The following is a 27940-nucleotide window of genomic DNA, read 5'->3' on the forward strand; positions in this document are numbered from 1 at the left end:
GAGGGGAGGGTGGGTGATGGGCATTGAAGAGGGCATCTGTTGGGATGAGCACTGGGTATTGTATGGAAACCAATTTGACAATAAATTTCATATTAAAAAAAGAGAATTAAAATTGAATACTTTCGTCATGGTGTCAGTAAAAAATAAAAAAGAAAACAGTAGGAAGAAATGGTCTCCTTTTTCTGCAGGGCAGAGGAGGAGTAATATGTGAGCTGTCCTAAAATATTACAGCCGCAGAGCTGTCAAAGAAGCTCACGGGCCCTCAGTTTAGCCATAGAAAACATGTTTTCTTAAATTATTATGGCCTTATAGGGTGTTTTCTTAAATGAAAAATGATCACAGCATGCCTGACGCTTGTTGGCCCGATCATTTTATGAAGAATAATGATGTCATTATGGCAGCGCAGTCTGGAAAGAATGTCCGCTAACTTAGGTTAAAGGTTCTCAGTGACCTCAGAGCACACACCAAGTCAGTGGAGAAAGAACCGAGGGCTAAGTATGTAGATCATGAACTGTGGCAGAATAACCAGTACTTTCTTCTGCATCCATGGGTTTCCACTTCCTTCTTTGGAAGAATCTCATCTTGGTGGGAAGCATAATGACCCTTGCATGTGCCACTCTGGGAAGAGAACGTGTGTCCATAATCACTGAAAGGAAATACCCTTGCGTGGTAAGAGTTCAGCCTGGCTGGCCTCGTGAGGTTTAGCAGCTGCTGCCAAGACTCTATGCAAGGGGGTGGCCTGGCCAGAATTCTGGAGGCACCGTTGGTTTCTGGATGTGATAAGGAAGGCCACACATTCCTGACTATAATGTATCAAAATGATGCATTGATGCCTGATAGCTCTCATAACATTCATCTCCTATTCACTCATTATTTACATTTTTATTTTCGGTTTTGAAGAAGTTGTATGCACACATGGTACAAAATTCAAGCGTTCCAAAGGGAAAATGGTGAACGACCTCCCTCTCATCTCTTTTTCTTACCACCTAATTCTCCTTCTTGGAGTTGCCAGTGTTACCGTTTCCTCGGTACCTTTCCAGACAAGAAATCTCAGCCATTCACTCTTTTTTTTTTTTTTCAATGCTTATTTATTTTTGAGAGAGAGAGAGAGAGAGAGAGAGACAGACAGACAGACAGTGTGAGCAGGAGAGGTGCAGAAAGAAAGGGAGACACAGAATCTGAAGCAGGCTCCGGGCCCTGAGCCATCAGCACAGAGCCCGAAGCAGGGCTTGAACTCACGGAGTGTGAGATCATGACCTGAGCCAAAGTCAGACACTTAACCGACTCAGTCACCCAGGTGTCCCACCCACTCACTCTTGATTCGTCTGTCTCCTTGCTTCTGGATGGCAGCCATAGTATTTGACAACACGTGCAGTAAACCTATTTTGCAACCTTACTTCTCAACTCAGAGCTGATGTTAAAAGTTTGAAGTTATTTGGGGGAGGGGAATCAGGCCTGTTTAACAATAAAACATTGATTTTACCTGATATTTTATAGCCATAACATATTTATTCCATGTCTCGTTCTATACGTGCAGTAAACCTATTTTGCAACCTTACTTCTCAACTCGGAGCTGATGTTAAAAGTTTGAAGTTATTTGGGGGAGGGGAATCAGGCCTGTTTAACAATAAAACATTGATTTTACCTGATATTTTATAGACATAACATATTTATTCCATGTCTCGTTCTACCCTTATTACAATCTAGAAAATAGGTAAGAGCAGGTATTATTATCTTCATTTTACAGCTCATAAAACTGAGGTGAAGAGAAAGTAAGTGCCTTTCATTATGTCTTACGGCTAATCAGTGGCAGCATGAGACCAGAGATGCTCAATTGTTCCCCCTTGAGTTCATACTTCTGTCCAGTGATGCAGGTCTGATGTGAGGGGGATTCTTCTCCATGACCACACACTTAGAGTTGTAAATGGACTCTGTTCTGATTTTAGAAATCCTTTTGTTTCTCACCTGCAATAAACTATTGGAAGAAGCAGTACTGTGAGGGGTCGTTAACGACCCACCCCAAGAAAAATATCTCATTATAACCAACCTCAGCCCTTCTCTGTTCTAGGCATTGTGCCAGGTGCTTTACAAATGTCATTTGATGCCACACAGCCTTGCCGGCTGGATGGTATTAACCCATTTTACAGTTGAGGAAACTAAGGCATGGAGAGATGAAGTAAGCTGCCAGTGGTTATACAACTTGAAAGTGGTAGAGCTGGAATTCAAATCCAGATCTATGCCTATTTCTGCCACACAGTGTTGCCTCCTAGATTGGGTGGCCAGAGCAGAAATGGTTATTATCCCTGTGACAGAGATACTTTATTTATTTAAAGATCCAACCGAGAGGTGCAAGTCTTGATTATTAGTAGTTATTAAAAAGATGACAAAAACTCCAGTGTTGAACTCTGTTAAAATTATCATAGAATATAGGGGCACCTGGGCGGCTCAGGTCATGATCTCACGACTTGTGAGTTCGAGTCCCACGGCGGGCTCTGTGCTGACAGCTCAGAGCCTGGAGCCTGCTTCGGAATCTGTGTCTCTGTCTCTGCCCCTCCCCCACTCGTTCTCTGTCTCTCTCTCTCTCTCAAAAACAAACATTAAAAAATAAATACCAAAAAAAAAAAAAATACCATCGAATATTAAAGAAGTAAAAGCTTACTTCCTGGTTTCAGGCTGTTACCATCAAGATGAAGGCCTAGAAGTAACACAAATAAGCTTGAGAACATAAATAACGGGATCATAAAACCACACTGGGAAACATGGAATCAGAGAGGTTTGAAGTCAGGCCCGGGAGGTTGTTTGGAGACTCCTTCCCAGCCTGAAGTCATTCTCTCTCCCCTATCTGTGGTGTCAGTGATACCATCAGCCTCCCAAGATACCAAACCACAGACACGGAGCTCTAGTACATTCCTTCCACTCCCTCATCTTCGCGCTTCTGAGGGGCAGCCTCGCAAACTAAATTTCAAGCGCCCATCAGTAGTGCACCCGTCCCTCTTCCACAGAAACAGCAGTCCGCCCCGGTCAGTTCTACGTCTACCCCTGGCCCTGCCCACCACGCTTCTCCTGGTTCATACCCCGTCACAGCTGAGCTCAAAAACGACACCAGACAGACTCGTGGGCCCCGGTCTCTGTGCTGTCCAGGACAACAGCCCCCCTGCAGGGACAAGGCCTCTCCTAAACCGCAGCCTCCTGCCGCTCCCCTGATGACAAGGCTGTGATGACTCATTTCAGCACTTACTCTGCCTCCTCGCGTGCCGGCTCTTTCTTTTGTTTGGGGTGCAGTCTTCACTCAGATGCCTTGCTGCCACAGACACGCGTGGTGGAAAGGCACCGGAATGTGTTGTTTACGTCACCGGGGAGTTGAAATCAAGCTGGGCCTCCGTGCCCGGCAGAGCGGCTAGGTCAAGGGCGGAAGTGCACCACTGCCCATTGTGTGGGGATGCGTCGTAATGGTTCCACTTCCGGTGTTTCCGGGGCAAAAGAAGTTCCTTCCAGGACCGTCCTCCCACAGGTGACAACTAAAATCTTAGGCGGGGAGGCGAAACCACCTACCTGAAGGTACTAGAGAGTGAACACATGCAAGCAGATTCCGGACGGGCGTCAAAACACGGAAGAGAGAAATGGCACGGAGGGTGTTTGCCATTTTTATGGCTTTTAGCCTAAGATCAGACCACACTCAGCAGCCACACGTGGCATTTAAAGCTTCGACAGAACACTGCAGCCGTTCCGGTCTGAAGAGTAAGATGACAGTATTCAGGGCCACTACAGCCTGCGTAGAAACTCTGCCCACATGTCTGGCTGACCCCTGAACTGCAAATGCTTGGGACAGATTCTGGCTAAAGATAGAACAAAACTGAGATTTGAATTGGTACTCAAGAGACAGATTTTTCCATCTGAATCCCATCAAGTCAAGTGCCTACTTAACAACAACAATAACAACAAGATCAATACTCTTTAGAAGAAAGTAACAGAATTCACGTCTTAACTTTCACAATGTCCTGGATACATTGAACAATTAGTTGACGTTTAAAGAAGCAGGAAAAGGGGACTCAATTCTAAGAGAAAAGACAGTCAACTGATAACCAACCTTGAGATGATGCAACTGTTGGAATTAGGGATTTCAAAGCATTTATAACTCACAACGAATGCAAATATAAGGCAGAATAACATATAAATATATAATATACATAAAAATATGTTATCAGGTATATTTCAAATATACATAAAGTAATGAAACATATAAAATACAATTCAACAGACAACTAGAAACTTTGAAAAAGAACACTGTGGAAATTCTAAAGCTGAAAAATAATAATATCTAAAATTAAAAATTCACTGGATGAGCTTAACAACAGAATGGGACTGGCACAGGAAAGAGTAAACTTGCAGATAGACCAATGGGAAATATCTAATTTTAGGAGAGATAAAAAGATTAGAGGGAAACAAAAGAAAAGAGCTTTATAAATCTGTGGGACAATATCAAAAGATCTCACATGCATGTAATCAGAGTTCAAGAAAAAAAAGGAGAATGAGAGTATGAAGTAGGGAAAATATTTGAAGATGATCAAAACATTCCCAAATCTGGTGAAAGGCATACATTTAAAAATTCAAGAATCTCAGAGAACCCCAAGCAAAATAAATTTTAAAAAGCCATGCTTTGGTACATCGTAAGCCAAACTTTTGTGAATAAGATAGAGAAAATTCTGAAAGCAGCCAGAGCAAATCAACATTACTCAGAAGGGAACAATGATTCAAGTGACATGAATTTCTAATTAGAAAGAATGGAGGGCGGAAGGCTTTGGAATGATGTCTTTAAAATGTTGAAAGAAGAAACTGTCAATCAAAAATTCTATAAAGAGCAGGGGTGACTGTGTGGCTCAGTCAGTTAAGCATCCACCTCCTGATTTCGGTTCAGGTCACTATCTAATTTGGTGAGTTGGAGCCCTGAGTCAGGCTCTGTGCTGACAGCATGGAACCTGCTTGGGATTCTCCCCCTCCCTCTCTCTGCCTCACGTGCACACGCTCTCTCTTCTCTCTTCCAAAAATAAATAAGTAAACTTAAAAAAAAATTCCATAAAGAGCAAAAGAATGTTTCAAAAATGAAAGCAAAATAAAGATATTTTCAGATTAAAACCAAAAAAAGCTGAGGGTATTTATATCATAAGATCTAAGCTACAAGGAGTACTCAAAGAAGTTCACCAGTTGAAGGGAAATACTGGGTGGAAACTTGTATCTTCAAGAAGAAATAAAGACCATCAGAAATGGAAAATAAATGGGTAAAAACAAAAGACCGGTTTCCTGTTATTTTTTTTTTTTAAGTACATAAGACGATATATAACAGGGGCGCTGGGGTGGCTCAGTCAGTTAAGCATCTGAGTTTGGTTCAGGTCATGATCTCACAGTTTATGAGTTTAAGCCCCGTGTCGGGCTCTGTGCTGTCATCTCGGAGCCTAGAGCCTGCTTCGGATTCTGTGTCTCCCTTTCTCTCTGCCCCTCCCCTGCTCGTGCTCTGTCTCTCTCTGTCTCTCAAAAAAAAATAATAAAAAAAAATTTTAAAAGAGATGTTATAAAACAAATTTAAAAATCAGAGCATTCCATGATGTTTATACTATAGCTGCATGATATATCCCAGGTATATGATGAAAACTGGAGGTGGTGTGAAATGGACCAATCATTTGCAAGGTTTCTACTTTTTTACTTGAAATGATGCTTTGAAAAGGATGTATGTTGTAGTCCCTAGAACCACCACTTTAGAAAACAAAATGATGTATAGCTAAAAAGCCAATGTAGATTAAAACAGAATTTTAGAAAACATTCAGATAATCCAAAAGAAGGTAGGAGAGGGGGAAGAGGGGTAAAGAGCCCATAGGGAACAAACAGAAAGTAATAAAATGGTAGGACTTGCATCCAACATATTAGCACTTTGATTAAGTATTAAGGAATTAAGTACTCTAATTAAAGAAGAGATGTTAAAATGATTTTTTAAAGCAGAACCAAAATATCTGTTATTTACAAGTAGATTGAAAGTAAATTCATGGTAAAAGACACACCATACTAGCAGGAGGTGTAAAGAAAGCTGGAGTGCCTTCAGTCAGATAAAATGGATCTCAGGACAGAGTATTACCAAAGATAAAGAGGGACCTTCCTTCCTTCCTTCCTTCCTTCCTTCCTTCCTTCCTTCCTTTCTTTCTTTCTTTCTTTCTTTCTTTCTTTCTTTCTTTCTTTCTTTCTTCCTTTCTCTCTTTCTTTCTTTCTTTCTCTCTTTCTCTCTTTCTCTTTCTTCTTTCTTTCTTTCTCTCTCTTTCTTTCTCTCTTTCTCTTCTTTCCTTCCTTCCTTCCTTCCTTCCTTCCTTTCATTTTTGAGAGACAGAGATAGAGCACGAGCAGGGGATGGGCAGAGAGGGGAGAGACACAGAATCTGAAGCAGGCTCCAGGCTCTGTCTGAGCTGTCAATACAGAGCCCAACATGGGGCTTGAACCTGTGAACCACGAGATCATGACCTGAGCCGAAGTCAGATGCTTAACCGACTGAGCCACCCAGGCTCCCCAAGAGGGACATTTCTTAATGATAAAAGGATTAATTCACCCAAAATACATAAAGACCATAAATGTATTTTTGCCTAGTGACAGAGTTTCAAATTACATGAAGCAAAATGTGATAGAATTAAAGGGAGCAGTAGATATTTCTGCAATTCTATTTGGTGATTTAAACACTACTCTTTATTGAGAGAACAATTAGAATTTGATAAAATAATTAGAAAAAAACTAAAAACCAGTAAAACATAGATGATAGAAAAACACCATCAAACACCTTGACCTAATTATATTTATGGACCACTACATCCCCAAATCAAAGAATACACATTCTTTTCAAGCGCCCTATAGTACCTCTAACAAGATAGATCATAAAACCAATCTCAATAAATTAATTATTGAAATACTATAGAGCATGTGTTCTGACTTCAGATATTTGAAAATTAAACACACTTCTAAATAAGCCATAGGTCAAAGAGGAAAACAAAAAGGAAATTTAAAAAATATTTCTAATACATGGTCATGAAAATCAGCATATCAAAATTTGTGACCTGTAGCTAAACCCACATAGAGGGACATTTATAGTTTTAAATATTTATATTACAAATAGGAAAAGATGGAAAATCAATGACCTACATTTACACCTAGAAAAGTTAGAAGAACACAGCAAACCCAAAGTGAATTAGAAAGAAGGAAATGATAAGGATAAAAGCGGAATCAATGAAAGAGAAAACAGAAAAGCATTGTAGAAAAAAATCACCAAGCCAGAAACTGCTTCTTTGAAAAGAGAAAACAATTGATAAACCCCTAGTGAGACTGGCTAAGAAGAGACAGAGCATGAATTATGAATGTAAGAGCTGAAAGAAACATAATTGCTTCAGATCTTATGGACACTGAAAGGATAGGAGAATATTATGGACAACTTTATACCAATTAATATGGCAACTAAAATGAAATGGAAAAATTCCTTGAAAAATGCATTGTACCAAAACCAATACCAGATGAAACAAAATATGAATAGCCCCATGTATATTAGAGAAATTGTAACTCATTAAAAAACCTTTTAACAACAAGCTCGCTTAAAGCCTGGATGGTTTCACTGATTAATTCTATCAAAGAGTTAAGAAAAACCCCACCATTTTATACAAATCCTTTCAGAAAGTAGAAGGGGAAATGCTCTTTCATTTGTACTATGAGACAAAAATCTGACAATGATATCAGGAAAAAAAAAATCACAGAAGAATATCCCTCATGAACACAGGTGCAAAAATATTTAGCAAAACATTAGCAAACTGAATGTAGCATGACCAAGTAGGGTTTATCCCAGGAATTCAAGGGTGGTTTAACATTAAAAAATCAGTCAATATACTTGACTGTATTAACATATTGGAAGACTCAATACTGTTAAGATGATAATTCCCCCTAAGTCATTTATTGGTTCAACATTATACCAATCATAATCCCCAAATTGATAAGCCGTCCTAAAATTTACATGGAAATGCAAAGGACCTAGTACAGAGAGGTTCATAAACTATGGCCTGTGGACCAGCCACAGTTTTGTAAATAAACTTTTATTGGAACAGCCGCACTCATTTGTTTACATATCATCTGTAGCTACTTTTATACTGTAATGGCAGTGTTCGGTAGTTATGACACACACCATATGGCCATCTGGCCCTAGATAAAAGTTTGCTGACCCTTGACCTAGAATACCCAAAGCAATATTGAAAAAAAATAAAGTAGAAGGATTTATACCACCTGACTCCAAGATTCACTATAGACCTGTAGTAATCAAGACTGTGGTGCATAAGAATTAACAAGAAGATCAGTAGAGCAGAATAGAGAGCCCAGATACAGACCTACACTTAAATGGTCATTTGATTTTTGACAAAGATGCCAAAGCAATCCAATGGGGGAAAGAAAAGTCTTTTCAACAAATGATGCTAGAACAAATGGGTATCCCCATGAGAAAAAAAATGAATCTCAACCCTTACCTCGTACCAAACACAGAAGTCAATTCAAGATAGATCATACACTTTAACATAATAGCCGAAAATATCAGAGGAAAGTACATTCTTGATTTAGGGGTAGACCGGTCATAAAAAATAATAGGTATAAAAGAAAAAAGTATACATTAGGTTTCATCAAAGTTTAATGCTCAATGTCCCTAAAAAGACATCATGAATAAAATGAATAATCAAGCTACAAATCATATATATGACAAAAATTGGTACCCCAGAATATGTGAAGAGTTCCTACAACTCAATAATAAGATGGCAAACAATCCAGTTTAAAAATGGAGAAAGTTCCAAACATACAACTCATAAAGTTATGTGACAATGGCAATGTGCCCATCCAAAAAATATTTACCATCACGTGTCATCAAGGAAATGTAGGTTAAACCACAAGAGAATACCACATTCCCACCAGAATGGATCAGATTTAAAAGACTGACAACACAAACATTGGTGAGGTGTCAGGAACATTCATGTATTATTGGAGTGGCTATAAATACATATTCACCCTGAAAAAAGTTCCAGCAGCTTTTATGAAACTAAACATATATCTACCCTATGTGCTGGCAGTTTCACTCCTAGGTATTTACGCAAGGAAAATGAAAATCTACGTTCACAAAAAGGATTCTATGTGAATGTTATTAGCAGCACTATTCATAACATCCCAAAACGAGAAACAGCTCAGATGTCTATCAACCAGGAGTCATATAGTATAGTCATACTCAACAATCAAAAGCAACAACCTGTGGATACAGACAATGGCATGGATGAATCTCAAAAATACTTTACTGCCTGAAAGCCTTCTGCAGAAGAATATGTACTGTATGATTCCATTTATCGGAAGTTATAGAACATGCTTAATGGATCTATGGTGGAAAAAAATCAGAACAGTGTTTGCCTCTGGGGTGGTGAGGGCAGAGATTAACTAGGAAGAAAGCTGAAGGAACTTTCTAGGGGGAGACTAATACTCTATATCTTGACAGGTTTTTGGACACAGTGCATACTTTTGTCAGAAATCTTTGAATGTACGTTGAGATTTGTGCAGTCCTTTTTATGTAATTGTTTTTACTTTTTTACTGTATATAAATTTTAAATTAAAAACTATAAACAAATATTGTACTCCAGTAACATACCTTCTGAAGTATTTAGGGGAACTTTAATTGAAGCCTGTAAATTTATTTTGAGTTGCATCCAAAATACAAAGTGAGTTTATGAATGGAAAGAGAAAAATAGTTGGATAGATATGCAATAAAGCGATTTTACTAAAATGTTAATGTTAGAATCTAGGCAATAAGTATTTGGGTATTTATTATAAAATTCTTTCAAGTTTCCTTTATGTTTAATTTTCTCATAATAGAGTTTTTGGGAAAATGTACAACTGCAGCATGGACATGTGTATCTTAAAAACATCATGGAAAAATAAGAGGATAAAATATATAATACAGTATCACTTACATGATTAAAATGCCTATGTCTAGATTTAGGGGTAGAAGTTCAGACAAAATTATATGCAGTAAACACATTAGAATAGTTGCCAGTGGGGAAAGAACCATGAGTGGGACCTAGGGATGACGGGATGGGTGCCAGGTGGGTGTTGGATAGAGAAGCCTTGTGTGGACAGTGATGGTAATGGGGAGAGAGGGAGGGAGGGGAGGTGGATGGTAGATGGAAAATCATTAAACTTTGCCAAATCTTGGCCTCACCAGTTACTAACTATGCCATTTTAGGGAAATTGTTTAACATTTTTTAGACTCACTTTTCACCTCTGTAACATGGGCATTTTGATCTCTACTTCACAGAGTTGTGAGCCTTAACACTAGAGAATGTCCAGGAAGTTCCTAGCACAGCCCTTAATCTCTGTCAGACATTCAGCAAAGGTCTATTCTTCTTCTTTTCTTTCCATTCATCTAAATCCTTGGTGTCCTTCAGGGGGCTTACCTTCTCTAACTCCACAAATAGCATGCCTCTTCTTTTTTTCCAAAGACCGCCCATACTTGCAGCCCATTCCATTCTGTCCCACTTTGTCCCACACATATGGAGTTGCTTTGTGACTGTGTCCTTTATGTCTTTCAGTAACCATTCCATAGCTTCTTGAGGGCTCCGAGTGTAGCTTGAGTGTCCCTCTGCCCACTGGTCACCCAGCACTATTTTGTGTAGTTCCTTGTGTCCCTCTCTCTTGAGCAGCAGCTCTAGGAGGGCAGAGATGGTGTCTGTGTAACTCCCTCTCTTGTCTCTGAATGGACAGGGCTTAGCAAATATTTGATGCATGAATGAATAGAAATTACCTGTTTTTCACTGTGCTTTTCATTCAGCACTGTCTACTAAATATATTGATTTATCATGGCTTTTACCCACTTGACAGACTTGCTGAACTTGTCCAAACACACAGAAGCAGTAGAATGGACCCAGCCCAGATTTACTGTAGTATGGCACTCCAGAAACACAGTGACCTCAAAGACAAGGACCCTCTCTTTGCTGTGGGTGCTCTCTCAGCCTTTCTGTGAAACTAATGATAACATTTTAGAGCAGAAAGTTGGTCTTATATTTCGCATAATTAAACCGTCAAATGCTAATGTTAGATGAAAGGATCTGGGTGTTCAAAGGCAATGGGGAGTAGTCAGAGAGATTGCCTTCATACAGGAGGTGAGTATTAGGCAGTGTTTATTGGTGGGGGTGATGTGGGACATCTAATGAGAGGGTGGAACATTCTGAGGGTCTAGAGTGACATGAGCTGGGGATTGATGATAGCAGCAGATATGTGCTGGAGGGGAACCCACAGTGGGGTGTTGGCTGCTTATCAGGATTATCACATGACATAAAGGGACAAGATGGCGGGTTCATGAGTTGGAAGCCATCACCATCCTCTCTCTGCTCTGTTTCTTTGCAACACCCTTATCTCATCTTTGATTTGGTCCCCACCTCCTTTTCTTTTTATCTGGGCCAAAGACAGGCTCAAACCCTGATTGTAAAATGAAATCCAAATGACACACTTGGAACCCTGTATTTCAGCCCGGAAATGTTGGTTTTGCGTTGTGTTTGGCGCAGAAAACAGCCAGCTGAGATGGTCTGACACCCAGGAGGGTCCTTTGGCAACAGCCTCAGCCTGATATTTCCATGTCTTCAAATCAATCCAAACTACTCATTAGGAGGCCTTGTTTCGGCAAGCGCTCTTCTGCACACGGGACCGTCCTGGGATTACCACTGCCTTCCCTTTGGTCCATCTCATCATTCCTGCCTTCGCCACATTTCTGGACCCCGGGAGACAGCTGAGAAAAGCAGCTTCCTTACATTCTCTTCAGGAGGGCCAGATATGCATATATGCCATTTCTTCTGCTAAAGGGGTCCCTATGCTATTTTCCTGACCCAAATCATCCCTTTTGACTGACTGGGTAAATGTTCCAGGGATTTAAGCCTTCATTTGGCTAACAAGCACTAGATTACATTTACATTTAAAAGAATTGTTTAATGTATTCTGGAAACCTTAAAAGCAAAAGTGTCCATCAGCAGGCATTACTCTTTGCTCCAAATGATACCAGGGAGCACTTTCTTTGGGTAAAAACAGTCTTTCCAAAGGAGCATGCTTCTTTTTTTGCCTAGGAGTTCTTGACCAGCCTTCCTTTTCTTCTCTCTAATCTTTAAGAAGGAAAGAATAAATGTAGCTGCCTTAGTTACTACTTTCTAGGATCCTGAGCCTCTGGAATATGTGCAGTCAAGGGCAGGCAATCTGTGAAACCCTTCAGGGTCAAGCAGGGAGAGACCACAGCCTAGGGTTTTAGGGATTCTGTTTGATGGGCAGCAGCATTTCTCCATGTAACATTGCTTCACAATTCATGCCATAAAAATAGGTCTGGGGTGATCTAAGCTGTTATTACCCTTGCTCTTTGAATTGGGATTTTGCCAATATTCTATACTGAGCCTTAATGATGCAGGGTATTGCAATTTGTTGCCTCTTGTGATACATGTAGTAAATCCTAGATTCAGAGGTAGTAATTCTCAACTCTATCCTATCTTGAATGGAAACTACTTCCCTTATTTGGTTTCTCAGCAGCCACTACCGAGTTATGCTTCCTTAAGGTTTAAAAAAAAAGAAAGAAAAGAAAAAGCAGGCCACTGGCAGAATAATTTGGATCCAAGTAGATTCTGTGCAGATGCCCAGTGGGAGAAGATAGGCCATCCTGATCCAGAGGACGATGGATAAAGCCTCTGCCTCACGTGGCTCACTAAGGCCTGGTTCTGAAGGCAGCAGGAGCCATTTCATTCTTTGCCTTTCTTTGTGACCAACATGCCGATGCAGCCACCGAGCTATGTAGGCAGTCTCTCGAGCACTGCTCCTACCCTGTTGTAAACCTAGAAACAAATATTTAGCTGGCTGTGGAGTGCCATCTACATGAGTGCTCTCCCTCTGGGGGTCTGCTGCACACACAGCGCCTGGCTGGTCCTTTCACGTCGCACAGGACATATAATATATTTACGTCTCGCGTAACCATAGAAACCTGTTGTGTCGGAGAAGACTTTATGATTTTGCTGCTCTCCGGAAAGAGATGAATAAAGCCACAGGGCAACCTGCCACCTCTTGTTTAGTTACTTTGTAATCGTTTAGCAATTAAGACTGCAGAACATATTTACTATAATTTTCACATCTGTAGACATTTTATAGAGTATTGAATATACATAAGGAAATAAAAGCACTTGAGACATTATTTTAGAAGCCCTATAGCCAACTCAATTTTTCTTTTTTTGGTATTACTTACACAATTTGTACTTAATTATTCTTGAAAATGGCTGATCTTTTTTTTTCTTTTCTGTGGTAGGATTTATTTTAGGGAATCCTTGGAATAAGGAATTCATACATTTCGGTATGCTGGCTATACAAAAGGGGTGTAGAAAGAACACCATTTGGGAGTTGGGAAGGGTTGGATAGAAAGCCCAGTTTAAATCTGAGCTCTTCCACTGAATGGCTAGGCTTCCTGGGGCAAAAGTGACTGAATCTTGTAGAGCTTTTAACAAAATGCTCTATGAATTGGGAATAATAATAATGTCTACCTTGATGGATCATTATGATGAAAATAATAAAAGGAAAATACCAGGCACAGGACAGAGGGTCACTATGTGGCACTATTATCAGTTCTCTTATTCTTACTTTTCATCTCTTTAATCTAATATGGAATGTACTACAAGTATATTCTGATGCTCACAAAAGCTTGTTTTGTTTAGCACATATATGGTACTTCATACTTATCAAAGGCTTTACAAATATTTATTAATTATAAAACCCCCAAGGGAGCTGAGGAATACAAATTCCATCTCTTTTCCAATTAATTCTGCACCTTTCCATTTGGCAAATACATGTGTTTCAGCGCTTTTAATAGAGCAAGGAACCCCCTTGGCTCTTTTGTCTATGCCTTGGATTGTTTAAAGGAATTATCCAGGATGTCATGGAAAGCTCCGGTTTGGCTGCTGGATGACTCGGGCGACCCCTGCTGGCCAGCTGCAAAATCAGGCTTGCGCACCAAGCCAAAGGCTGCACCCTCACCCCCTGGCCCCGAGTAAATTAGCTGTGGACCGAGCAAGGCTATGGGTAGTGGGGTATAATCATGGCTGCGAAGGCATGGAGTTTACTCTTATTGTTATTATTTGCTCTATTATTGTTATTTAAATGGAGGTATTAGAATGCAGGGGACGTTTCCCACCAGCTAATAACCATTTAAGTTGCATTTGGGGGCTTTCACGACTTGACAACAGCTTTTCAAAATCTCGAGCTGTTAAACCCCCTACCGGGTTAATGTGGCAGAAAAAGACAAGAACGACACCAGCCAGCGGCTTTTTGTACAGTGCTGTACCGCGAGCATCTGGAATAGAGAAGAGGAAACGGATCCTTTTAGAAAATCCAATTAGAGAGAGGGAAATATGCTTTGCTGAGAGAGTGGGTTGGGGTGCGGGGAAAGGTTCTCCCCCAGAGGTAAAAGCCTTCGATATTCACAAAGGCAAAGCCCGTATTACTTGGACTTGTTTCTGAAAACTAGGGTTCCTGGAGATCTTCTCAGGAAAACACTGCTCGTGAACAGACAGCTGTTTCCGCCCAAAGGTCAATCTAAACAATAACAGAAATGACTATTCAAAACCAGCACAGAGATGGGGAGATCAAAGACTCACCGTGATTCCTTCTGGAAGCATGGGAGTCACTTTCCCCCTGGCCTCTTGTTTTTCCATTTTCATTAAAAGGTCTCACAAGAGATCTGGGGAATCGGGATTTTCCAAGTCACCCTAGCTTTAAGGGACTACACCTCATGTGAAAAATAACCTCTCCCCACACCTTTTTTGAGCCTCTAGTCATACCTTGACTTGCTCTGCCAAGAGGTCTCATTATCCACACCGAACAGACTCCATTGGGTAGCTCTGGTGACATTATTTGTACAAGAAATTTCAAAGTTGCGCAATTCACCTAGGTTTGGAGGACTGTAGGTAAAACTACCACACAGCCCTTCTAGTTTTCCTCATTAAGGAGATCACATAGCATCGGAATATGCATTTTCATTATGCTATATTAGGGCTGATTGCATTTGTAACAACTCTGAGGGGCATTCTCACAGCTTTCCGTGGAAGGTTAGCTGCAGGACTCACATTACGAGCAGACACAAAAGGAGCTTTGCTATAATATTCTCATTTTCCTAAACCCGTCATCTCTTTTTCATTTGTTAAAGGAGCCCTTTGGCTTTTTAACCTAACCTGTATTAATGCCGTGGTAGGAAACCAAAATCTTTAAACACTGACCCCAAATCTTTAAACGCTGTCTCTTGTTAACGGCCAGTAAAAGGTGTGCCCAGACTACACTCTACCTTTGTGCTGCTCAAACCCCTCTCCATATAAATGCCTCTGAACAGTATGTAGTGTGTATGTCACATATGCAAATGTTCCTCCCAGCGACCTTCCTGGGTCTTAGTGTTCAAGGGAAATGGACCTCATGGTGATCTTTGAAGACCATTTTCTGTTCTAATAGCCTGTTTTCCATAAGAACATAGAATCAAGTGGAATTTAAAAGCATGCATAGCATATAGGAGCTCCTGCTGCTCGGAGGGCTGAGCTAATGGAACCACCCCTGTAGACTTTGGGCCTCAGAGTCCCCGATTGCCTTTAGAAAATGTGACCATGGATCAGGCAGCTTCTGAGCCCTTGGGGGCTGGATTGGTGTGTGGGAAGACACAGGCCTGGACTCGAGCTCCCCTAGCTCCAGAGCCCAGTTCTGCTGCTTATTGGCAGTAGAGCCTTGGGCAAGTGCCTGAAATTCTGAGTCTCCCTCAAAACACCTTTAAGAGAGGTGAGATGTACCTCCCAGCTTTGCTAGCAGGGCCCTGGTGCTCAGCTGTTTGCTTCAGCTCTTATTAATGACATGAGTCAATGCTATTGCCCTCTGGGTCTGGAATTGAGGGGCCCTACAGATGAGAAGGCGTACCTGATTTCAGATGCCCAGGGGAAGGGCCCAGAGCCTCTCACCTGATAGGATACTCTGTCTGCACCCACCCTCGCGCCCCCGCATGTGACACGCCCTCACAAGACACACCTCTCCCACACACAGAGCTCATGTGACGCTCTCACTTCACACTGTGACTTGTTCACACACACCCCTCACGCGACATCTACGTGACACACACGCTCATCTCATGTCCTCACTGCCACACACTTGCAGACACCCCCAGCCTGACAAATGCACACCCTCCCCATTTCACCCGTGCCCACACGCGGGCACCCGCAATGAGGAGAGGCGGGGCCCCTGTGAGCCCCTAGACAGTCCCCAACTGGGGTGGGGAAAGGAATAGCCGAGGCCTGTTTTAGAAAGTGCCGCAGACCAGCCTCCAAGGGCACAGTGGCCTCCAGCACTCCAGAAGTTTTGCCCAAGATCCAACTCTAGTTTTCAAAAAATCCTTCTGTAACAATTGCCCCTTTCTCTGGTCGCCTCATAGAAGGAAAGTTCAAGATTCCAGGAAGGAAATGGAAGAAAGGCATCTTACAATTACTTGACCCGCTATTTATATAAAGGTGCCCGTTTCCTTGTTCCAGTGACTGATTTGGTTCTCTGGGAGGGGCTGAGGCTAAACTTATGGTGGGGTTTTTGGCATTGGTACCATTTCGCAGTTATTGCTGTCTTTTAATTTTTTTTTTACATTTATTTATTTTTGAGAGAGAGAGAAACAGAGTGCAAGCCGGGGAGGGGCAGAGAGAGAGGGAGACGCAGAATCTGAAGCAGGCTCTAGGCTCCGAGCTGTCAGCACAGAGCCGGACACGGGGCTCGAACTCACGAACCGCGAGATCATGACCTGAGCGGAAGTCGGACACTTAACCAACTGAGCCACCAGGTGCCCCAACCATTTCACAGTTGTATCAGTGGCACAGGACTGGTGCTGAGACACATCTCCCAGGCCCTCTGATGCGTCCAGAGAGGCCCTATGCAGCTACCCAGCCTGTGCGGAGCTTGCCCTGCGCTAGGCCTTGTGAGGACCAGGGACATGTGAGAAAGGGTTCCTGCCTCCACACCTGTCTATCCAGAGAGGGGGTAACCAGCTCTATGTCTGGAGCTTATGTCTGGAGCTTAGGAGTTGTTGCCCTGAAGGTATGAGGAGCTCACTTTTGGACAGAGGTGCCCAGGGGAAACTTCTAGAGGAGAAGGCATCTGAGCTGGTTTTGAGAGAGAGACATAATTCCCACTTGCGTGGGAGGGTCAGGAGTGATGTAGAGGGGGAGTCCAGGTTGGGGGCACGGCCAAAGCAAACCAGAAATGACACCTGCAGTGTAGGTTTGTGAGATGGAGAGTAGGCTGGTCCGGATGGAGCAGGCCTGGAAAGGATGACAGTGGTCTCCAGCACCATGCTTCTGCACCCTGTCTTCTAGGCCAGCATCTGTGGTGTTCGTGCAGCTAATGCCTAATTGGGCTGCTGGCTTTAGGATGATTGTCTGACAATATTTTATCTTAATGCCACCTCTGTCCTTTTGCTTTAGCTGTTTCCTCCCCCAAAATACCCTACTCTGTCCCTCCCACCTGCCCCAACCCTCATTCCTTGAGTCGTCCTAAAGTCCACCACCTCTGAGAGGCCATACAAGGTCACCCCTCCTGCCACTGGCCCCTGTGTCCTTCTGCATCGGACCTTTGCAGCTCCTGGCTTGTGGTGTGGTCACATCCATCCATATTTCAGCTCTGCTTTTCATCTGGGAGCTCCTGAGGCCACAGACTCTTACACTTTGTGGGATCACCCAGAGCAGCTTGTGCCTTGCAGGCCCTCCAGTCCAGCAGGACCCGGGACTGTGTGTTCTTGACACTTCGGCTCCCTCACCTTCCCTTCTCAGAGACCAGGAGCCCAGTCAGTTGTGGGTTTCCCAGGCAGAAAACATCTCCCATGTAGACAAGTGTGGCCTCTTGCTCAAGAGCTCAGGAAGCTGGTTCTGAGTGCAGAACCCCATTTTGGGGAGTGGGAGGAACAGAGCAGTTCTGCCTTCAATTTTGGCCAAAAGCTTGACTCTAGGACATCATCCAGGAGGAGGATATGGATGCCTCCCTTCCTCCACACCGAAAGGCAGTGGTTTCCTGGATCCAGGAAGGGGAGACAGCCAGAGTGTATTCTTCTTATCAAATAAATTACAAGGCCACGTTAGTCTTTCTCCCACTCACCTGAATGTGGTCGGACACAGCAGCGAGGATCTGTCCCATGATGGCCCAGGAAAGCGTCACACCTGGCCTGGTCTGGGCCGGAGATTTGCTGAGGGTGAGGGGCAGGCCTACTCACTCACTGCTATCACAAGGGGTGGAGGGAGGGCAGATAAGGAGACAGGATCCTTGTTGTGTGGTTAGGCGGCTTCGGCTAGGTGTGTGGTTAGGTGGCAGATGGTTAAAGTGGAATCTTGCTTCATGTGGGTCCTTTGTAGGCTCTTCAGAGGTGTCCTGCAGCTTGCTGCACTTGGGGAGATGTGCCTCTCGTCCTGTCTTCTTCTTCTTTTTTTTTTTAAGTTTATTTATTTATTTTTGAGAGAGAGACAGAGCAGGAGCAGGGGAGGGGCAGAGAGAGTGGGAGACAGAGAATCCCAAGCAGGCTCTGCATGGTCAGCACAGAGCCCATTGTGGGGCTCGAACCTACAAACCATGAGATCATGACCTGAGCCGAAATTAAGAGTCAGACACATAACCGATTGAGCCACCCAGGTGCCCCTTCTGTCTTTCTTCTGCAGAGACCCTGAGACATCTTCTCAGCCATTGGCATCCTACGCTCCACCTCGTCTGGCCTCTCCAGGTGGCCTTGTTGGGCGGAGCCTGAGATGAGACGTGCCAGCTCCCCGCCTCCACCGTGCACCACATCTGGTTGCGCGAAACACCCTTGTATCCCAGAGCCCCACAAACTCTAGCAGTGCCGGCCGGTCCCCTGCTCCCAGCTGAGCAGTGAGACTCCACTTAGCAACAGTCGGTCTCTCTCCTGCCTTCAGGGTGCACATTTCCAAGCTCTCTGAGTGGTACCCCCTATGAGAACACGCTCTCCAGGCTTAAAGTAGGAGAGGTGCCCTTCACTCCTTGCCCCAAAGGGATTCGCTGTATGGGGGTAGCTCTCTCCAAAGAACTCTCTTCTCCAGCCTCCTCATTCCTTTTTCTTGGGGTCCTCTCTGACCCCTGATATGGCTGGGGACCCAAGATCCGGGGGCACAGTCTCAGAGCCACCTCCTGTGTGCATCAGTGTACGTGAAGCTGAGGCCGAGCGCCCGTCCTCCAGTGGCTGGCATTTGCTGTATGGGCATCTCAGAAAGGTCTCGTTCTGAAACTCTGCTCCCTATACACGTGTCCAACACACCCACCGCCCATATGCGCACATTCGCACACATAACAGCTGTCCTACGGGCCCCTCGAGTCACACACAAAGGGAGCGGTGTCCACTTGGTGGGAGCACAGAGCAGCTTTTACGTTTTCACTTGGTTACCTTTTGAACCAATTTAAATATTTGCCGCAAGTATATTTTACTTCTACTTTTGCTGTTTTCACCAAGCAAAGCGCACATTGCTGCCAAATATTGGTATGGCTAACATTTCCATTAAGTGCTTGTCACAATGACACAATGACAGCTTCCGTCTGCACAAAGGGCTTCACCTGTGCTCTCATCATCTGGTGCTCAGAGCAACCCTGTGCAGCTGGGATGGCTCTCTTTCCTGGACATATCTGGGCGTGTACACAATACACATGTGTGTTCAACAGAAGTTCACACCTGGGTCTCCCAGATTGCAGGGCTGCGGCCACCTCTACTGCAACAACTGTGTCCTTATGTGTCGACTTGGGCATTACTGATGTGACAAGGCCAAATTGATGGCAGAGAGTTCCATGTCATCAGGGGAGGAGGACCCCATGGCCAACACTTTCTCAGCAAAGATTTCAAAACTCAAGAGCCCAAGTAATGGGGCCCTCCAATTGATTACACTCTTTCCGCTTCTTGCACACAGGCTATTGAACAGGCGGAAGTAAGACCTTGTCATTTGTTGGATCGCTGTGTTTACCAAGAGAAGAAAAGCTGGGAAAAAATCCCGTGTTCTTCCTCACAACACTTAAGTACAGACTAGATAATTCCAGGTCATAAGATGAGCAGAGTATTTACAAAGGGCTTTCGAGTTAAAATCGCACATCTGTTTTGGACCCCAGACACCAGGGCTTTTTGGTTTTTGATTCAAATGATCATCTGAACAAGGCACTTCAGAAGAAGAATTTTTATTTATTTCGCTATCTACATATTAATTAACTAATATTTTTTGAGAGAGCGAGAGCAAGCATGCGAGAAGGGGAGAGGGAGAGAGGGAGAGAGAGAATCCTAAGCAGGCTCCATGCTCAGCGTAGAGCCCAACACAGGGCTTGATCCTACTTCCCTGAGATCATAACCTTGAGCCGAAATCAAGAGTCGGATGCTCAACCGACTGAGCCACCCAGATGCCCCAGAAGAGACATTTTATTATAATCTTAACAACCATAGCACATATCAGAACTTACTGCTTCTGTGTGTGTGTGTGTGTGTGTGTGTGTGTGTGTGTGTGTGTGTGTATTATGTGTGTATAGATTCCTGGCAGGTAAACAATCATTTGTCTTCAGATCAACAGAAGGTTTGTTCTCTGGTAACTGTTAGATAATAGTGTGGATTAACAATCTTGAGATGATACAGGGAAAAGCAATTTCTAGAGTAATAGACAAGAGAAGCATTTCCAGAGGGAGGAGTGTATGACAGTGACTTTGGCTTTCTGATGAGAAATGCTAATACCTGCAGGGCAGTGTCAACACGGAATGCTGGAGGGGCCACTCCCTAGTGTGGATTTGATCTAGTGGGTTTGACTTCACAGTGTGTGCTTGCTGGACCACATCCCCTGTGGTTGTAAAGTCTGGAAAATGATATGAGTGCACTCACAGGGAGGGATTTTCTGAGAATAGCCTTCACATTGTCCTTGTCCTCATGGCTGATTCTAGCACCTTCCTCCAGCATGCAGCTCACATTCTTCCCACCCATTGACTCTTGCTGGCCTATTCCCCACGTGCCCCACAGGGTTGAAGGATGCCAGAGCAGCTTCTAGCTCTGCAGGAAGGCCACATGGTCCCTGAGGTCACCTTCCAGTCCCCCGCCCCCCACCGCAGGCCTCTCAGAAGTTTGCTTAAACCAAAGAGGGGGGCTTAATAAGGTTATGGGGATGAGGAGTCCCATGAAATCCAAGGCAAGCCTGGAACAGAAAAGGAAAGCAGTGGGGAGTCCCAGGGCTGCATGGGGCAGGATGGTTCTCACCGCCACTCGGCCATCTGCTTCATGAACACTTCCTACTGCAGATGTCCAGTTTGCAGTTGAAAGTACAACACACTCCTTGCTGCCTGCTCTCAGTCCCAGAGTGGGAGAATGGCCCCTGGGCTCACATACAGCTTACTGAGCTAGCCACAGGAAGTCACGCTCAGATCTCCCTGAACTCCAATGCACAAATGTTGGGGAAAGGAACCTGATTGGCCTAGCTCAGGACAGATGTCCACCTCTGGCCCAGTCAGCACTGGGGGTTGTCGGGTATGAACTTGGCACTGGGAACTCACGCCCGTGACCCTGTGGATCAGGGAGGCAGTTTCTAGAATAGAATCTTTACGATCAGGGCAGATGCCCCAGTGCTGCCTAGTATGCCACCACCTTCTCTCCTCCTGAAGGAATAGCCTGCTTTCCTGCTTTAAAGCCTCACATCTCTGCTTCTGGATTTTTCTCTTATGTCAGACAATGCATGGAATAGGATGCTTTTTCTCCAGCTTCGCCTTTCCTTGTTCTCCCTAAAAGTAAGCCCAAGGCTCCTTTTATCTTAAAGGTTCACTTCTAGTCTCTATTTAAAAAAAAAAAAAAAAAAAACAGTGTCTAGCAAATAATTTGCATGGGAAAATTTCAGAGGTCTCAGAAATCTTGAGTTCCCGAAGTCCCAGAGTTTCTGGGATTCTTGCTAAGTGGCTTCTGGGATAAATGGGTCTTTTTCAGCTACTGGCAGAGTGGCCGTGTAAAGCCTGGTGGGCATCCACATTACTTATCATAGGCACATCTGTTCATATCTTTAAGACATGCCCTGCTGTGCAGCCCTGCGGCTCTCTAACCTGGGTGCACTGGTCAGACGTGGCCTCTTGCAATCAGGAAGCCCCACGTGATAATACGCAGTGGCGGCAAATCGAGTAACTCTTGCTTCCTCAAGTTTTGTCAATTACACAGAGGTCTTTGCTTTGCAAGAAGGGGCATTTTCCTGCCCCGATGTGATCCCACAGGGCTACTGGCATACGAGCTGCCTCACCGCCCTGTGCACCAGAAACCAAAGATGGGTCGGTCTCTCATGCACCATTTCTAGCTTCAGGGTTGCAAGCGGCTGGTCTTTGGCAAGGAATTGGTTACCAGCGCAAAAGAAGCCAGGAGATGCTTTCGGGGGGAGGAAGAAAGAATGAGTTAGCAAGGGGTCTCGAGACATAAATAAAAGTGTGGAGCTTCAGTCACAACTGTCAGAGTGATGACGGAGAGTGTGTACTTGGAGAGATCAGGAGGCCATACTTACAAATGAAAATCCTCTGCCGAGCCTCTTGCCAAGCCCTGTCCCTGAGAAGAGAATGGGCTCTGGCACAGCTCTGTGGTGCTTGATTCATGGGCCGTTTCCGTCTCTTGGGGGAGAGCTGCATGTGAACAGCATTCTGGAGCCTGCCTGTGGCGATGGCATGATTTATATTCCCTGGAGTAGGCGGGGGCTGGGTTTCTCCTGGGGTCCCGGGAGCAGATGTTGGCAGGGCAGGTGGGCACCACAGAGAAGCTGCGGCCCACCTGCTGGACCGTCCCCTCTCAGCCCCGCTCCAGGTCCCGTGCTGTCATCCTCTACTGACTTTAACCTTTCGCCTTCATTGTTCTCTGTGACTGAGATGATCTAAACCTCAGCCATCCACCCAACTCCATGCAGGGGCTGGGGCGGGATCCAGCCTGGACTCCGGCCAGTAGGGAAGTGCCAGGTCAGGGGCCTGGAGCAAGAACAGAGACCTCTGCCTCTCTCGGAGGTCCAGGAGTAGAAAGGGCCAAGTCCGAGCCAGAAACCTAGGCCTCAAGAGCCGCAGGAAAGAGGAGATAGTGTGGTGATCAGGCCCAGAGGGCAGGGCAGATAGGCCAGCCAAGAGTCCTAAGCTGGGTCAATAGGACTGGAATGTGAGCAGAACGGGGAGAAGAGAGGTTTGGTGCATCCCCAGCTTGCCAGTGCTGGGCAGCTGACTGGGTCAGGAGTGCCCCCCTCCACTCCTCCTGCCTTGCCACCTGGCTCCCATCCTCTCCCCCGAGGCCTTCTGGTCTCCCCTTTGCTGAACCGTGACTACTGGTTTTATCTGCAGAGCCAACACTTCTCCATTGTTCCTTCTATTTTACAACAAACACAGCCTTTGGAAGAGTGGCCAAAGCCAGGCCATGAGTCGAAGTGCTCCAGGGACCCTTTCTACACGACCCCTGGCTGTTTACTTATTCATACTCTCACCGTTATCCTCTCTCTCCCATCGCCTGCCGATTGTTCACTTAGCCTCTCTCTGTGTACACACATACACACCCATCTACATACACACACCACCGTGTCAATTTATTTTTTTGTGTTGCAGGGATTAGTGTGCCCATCTAGCACCTTCTCAGAGCTTTTCAGGGGCAGAGGCTTGTTTTCATTTGGAAGAATCCCAGCCAAGAGCTGGGCACACACTGGTCACACAATGAATGTTTTTGAGGTTGGTTGACCTGATGACCGGATGGATGAATGTGTGGCACCAAAGTGTATCTTACCTTTCTAAATCCCTCTCAGGATTTGGTGCTAGCAGGATTTATTTTATTTTATTTAAGTTTACCTTACAGTATGTACCAGCCAGGACCAAAGCAGGAACAAGGAACCACGCTAATTCGAACAGGGATAATTTAAGATAAAGAATTGTTAAGTGTGGGGCACCTGGGTGGCTCAGTCAGTTAAGCGTCCGATTCTTGATCTCAGCTCAGGTCACAGTATCACAGTTGATGGGATTGAGCCCCGTGTCAGGCTCTGTGCTGACAGTGCAGAGCCTGCTTGGGATTCTCTCTCTCCTTCTCTCTGCCTCTCCGCCTGCCTCTTTCTCTCCCTCTAAATAAATGAACTTAAAAATCCTTATAAACTGTAACAGAGATTAGATTAGAGGGATTCGCTAGTGAAAGTATTCTAAAAAACACAGGAATCACAGATACAAGGAGCAGTCACTGCCCTTGAGGACTGAGACAGAGTGCCCAAGGAAGAGGGTCCCCACTCCCAACTGAGGGCTGAGATGTGGACCTGTTTAGAGAAGTTGCTGTGGTCTCACACTAGTGGAACTTGCTGGAAATCCACCCTCAGAATTTGCAAGCATATGCTCTCCAGGGTGCTGTGGAAAGGGAGATACCTTCATCTACTACAGAACCACCCAAGGAGTGGTTACCACGGGAGGCTGATGACCCCTGGGGGTGCCGGCTGCTGTGTTTTGCAGAAGTGGTGCTGTGGAGAAAGCCCCCCGTCCCCGCCGCTGCAGGAACGAGGTCCTGGAGAAACCTCTGGTGGGGCAAAAGCCAGATGCCAGAGAAACTGCTTGCACCCCATGAGCCGCACACTGGAGAAGCTACCCATGCAGAAGGAGCCAGACCCCAGGGAAGCTGCGCCTGCTTCAGGAGCCTGCTGAACCAGCACGCTGCAACCAGGAAGGCAAAACCTCTTCCTCCTCTATGTCTCTCTCGCGCCCTCTGCTGACAAAGCTCAAAACTGTGCCAGCTGGCCCTTAAATGGCCATGATCCATTATTTTGGAGCAGGCAATGAGGGATGAATTTGGAGCACAGAGGCAATAAATGGGTAGCTGGCACACAGTAAAAGTTACTCTTTTGGTGTACGGTTCCATGAATTTTAATCCTATGTAGGTTTGTGTGACTGCCACCACAATCAGGATAAAGAACACTTCCATCATCCTAAATAACTATTATCTTTTTCTTTAATGTTTATTTATTTTTGAGAGAGAGAGAGAGAGAGAGAGACAGTCCGAGTGGGGGAGGTGCAGAGAGAGTGCTCTGTACAGACAGAAGAGAGCCTGATGTAGGGCTTGAACCCATGAACTGCAAGATCATGACCTGAGCCAAAGTTGGACACTCAACCAACTGAACCGCCCAGGTGCCCCAAATAACTATATCTTTTATAGCTCTACTGTATAACTCCCTCTACCCCTAATCCCTGGCAACCACTGATCAGTTCTTTGTCACTATGGTCTTTTCCTTTGGAGAATGTCCTATAAATAGAATCATACTATTTACATAACCTTTCAACACAGGCTTCTTTCACTCAACCTAAAATTTTTGAGTCTTCTGTATTGTTGACTGTATCAGCAGCTCATTCCTCTTTATTACTGAGTATTCCATTGTGTGGATATACTTATTTGCTTACACTCATAGAAGAACCTTTGGGTTGGTTCCGGTTTGGGGCAATTACGACTAGAACTGCTTGAAACATTCACTGATTACTACCTGAGGGTTTGCAGGGTAAATAAGTTCATTTCCTTAGGAGTAGAATCTCTGGGTCATATAGTAAATATATCGTTCACTGTGTAAGAAACTTCAGAGCACGTTCCAGAATGACTATACCCTTCTGCTTCCCCCACTTGAAGTAGATGAGCGTTCCAGTTCCTCCATCTTGTCAGCACCTGATATTGTCAGCATTGTCAGTATCTTGTCGTGGTTTAAATTTGCATTTCTCTTATGGCCAAGATACCGAACACCTCTTCATGTGCTTATTTCTTACATTGTGCCATTCTTACATTCTCTTTGGTGAAGTGATCATTCAAATCTTTTGTCCACTTTTCAAAATTGAGTTGTATGTTTTCATCTTGTTGAGTTTGAAAGGTTTTTATGTATTCGGGATACATGTCCTTTGACAGATACGTGGTTTGCAAATATTTTCTTTTGGTCTGTAGCTTGTCATCTTCTTCTCTCGACAGTGTCTTTCACAGAGCATAAGTTTAATTTTTATGACATCAGTTCTATCAATTATTTCCTTATGCATCATGTTCTTGTAAAATGTTGAAGAAGTCTGTCATTAACCTTAGGTCACAAAGTTTTCTCTTATATTTTCTTCTAAAAGTTCTAGAGTTTTACATTTTTATATTTAGATTTGTGATTCATTTTGAATTACTTTTTGTGTAAGGTGTAAAGTTTAGTCTGAGGTTCATTTTACAGGGCTCTCGCTCTCTCTCTCTCTCTCTCTCTCTCTCTCTCTTTTTTTTTTTTTTTTTTTTTGGTATGTGGATACCCAGTTGTCCCCAAGCCATTTATTGAAGACTCTCCTTCCTCTACTAAATTGTCTCTGCATTTTGTCAAAAGTTAATTGGCTGTATTCAGGTGTCTATTTTGGGGCTCTGTTCTGTTCCATTGATCTCCATGTCCATAATTTTACTAATACCACACTCTCTTTGTGACTGTAACTTTATAGTAAGTCTTAAAATCTGTCAGTCATTCTTCCAGCTAAGTTATACTTCTTGAAAAAATTATTTTTTTAAGAGAGAGCACAAGTAGGGGAGGGGGAGAGAGAGAGGGAGAGGGAGAAGGAGAATCGCAAGCAGGCTCCATGCTCAGCACAGAGCCCAATGTGGGCGCTTGATCTCATGACCACAAGTTCGTGACCTGAGCCAAAATCAAGACGCTTAACCAACTGAGCCACCCAGGTGCCCCTCCTTCAGAATTGTTTTACCTGCTTTAGCTCATTTGTCTTTTTATATAAATTTTAGAATTAGCTTCTCTGTAGCTACAACAATGTCTTGAGATTTTGACTGGAATTATGTTAAACTTGTAGATCAGTTTGGGGAAAATTGCTGTCTTTATTATATTGAATTAAAACCCATGAACATGATATGCCTCTCTGCTTATTTAGATCTTTGATTTCCTTCATCAGCATTTTGTAGTTTTCAGCCTACAAATCTTATGTATATATTTTCAAATTTTTTTAATGTTTACTTATTTATTTTGAGAGAGAGAGAGAGACAGAGAACAAGCAGGGGAGGGGCATAGGGAGAGGGAGAGAGAGAATCCCAAAATGGCTCCGTGCTGACAGCACGGAGCCTGATCTGGAGCTCGATCTCATGAACCATGAGATCATGACCTGAGCTGAAACCAAGAGTTGAATGTTTAACCGACTGAGCCACCCAGGTGCCCCTCTTGTATATATTTTGTTAGATTTATACCTACGTATTTCATTTTGGGAGCTATTATAAGTGAGATCATTTTTAAAATTTCAGTTTGGAATTGTTTGTTGCTAGTATGTAGAAATACTGACTTTTTGTGCATTGTTTTTTTTTTTTAACATTTATTTGTTTATTCTTGAGAGAGAGAGAGAGAGAGAGAGAGAGAGAGAGAGAGAGCACGAGCCAGGGAAGGGCACAGAGAGAGAGAGACAGAAAGACAGACAGACAGAGAATCCCAAGCAGGCTCCGCACTGTCAGCATAGAGCCTGGTGTGGGGCTCGAACCCATGAACTATGAGATCATGACCTGAGCCAAAGTTGGATGCTTAACCAACTGAGCCACCCAGGCACCCCTTGTACATTGCTTTTATATCCTCCAACTTCATGAAACTCAATGGCTTTAGTAGTCTTTTTGTATATTCCTTAGCATTTTCTACATAGACAACACATGTCTTCTTTGAATAGATACTTTCTTTTCTTCCTTTCCAATCCATAGGACTTTTGTTTCTTTCTCTTGCCTTTTTGCACTGATAAGGACTTCCAGCTCTGTGTTGAATATGAATGGTGTGAACTGACATACTTACCTTGTCCCCAAGGTAAGTGTGATATTAGCTGCAGGCTTGTTGTAGTTGCTCTTTATCAGGTCGATGACATGTTCTTT

General features: G+C 43.9%; 1 protein-coding gene and 1 long non-coding RNA gene across 6 annotated transcripts in view; one reads left to right on the top strand and one right to left on the bottom strand.

Annotated features, from left to right (window-relative positions):
• The window catches only part of TTC28 (tetratricopeptide repeat domain 28), a 625904-nt gene that overhangs the window by 541619 nt on the left and 56345 nt on the right, over window positions 1–27940 (top strand). The window lies entirely within an intron of this gene.
• LOC106985460 (uncharacterized) lies at window positions 1544–3533 on the bottom strand. Its single transcript, XR_001431910.3, has 3 exons — window positions 3239–3533; window positions 2660–2695; window positions 1544–1965 (listed from the first exon to the last, which is right to left on the bottom strand). It is a non-coding gene; the product is annotated as an uncharacterized LOC106985460 (long non-coding RNA).

The sequence above is a fragment of the Acinonyx jubatus genome, chromosome D3 (genome assembly GCF_027475565.1).
Source record: "Acinonyx jubatus isolate Ajub_Pintada_27869175 chromosome D3, VMU_Ajub_asm_v1.0, whole genome shotgun sequence".
NCBI classification, from domain to species: Eukaryota; Metazoa; Chordata; class Mammalia; order Carnivora; family Felidae; genus Acinonyx; species Acinonyx jubatus.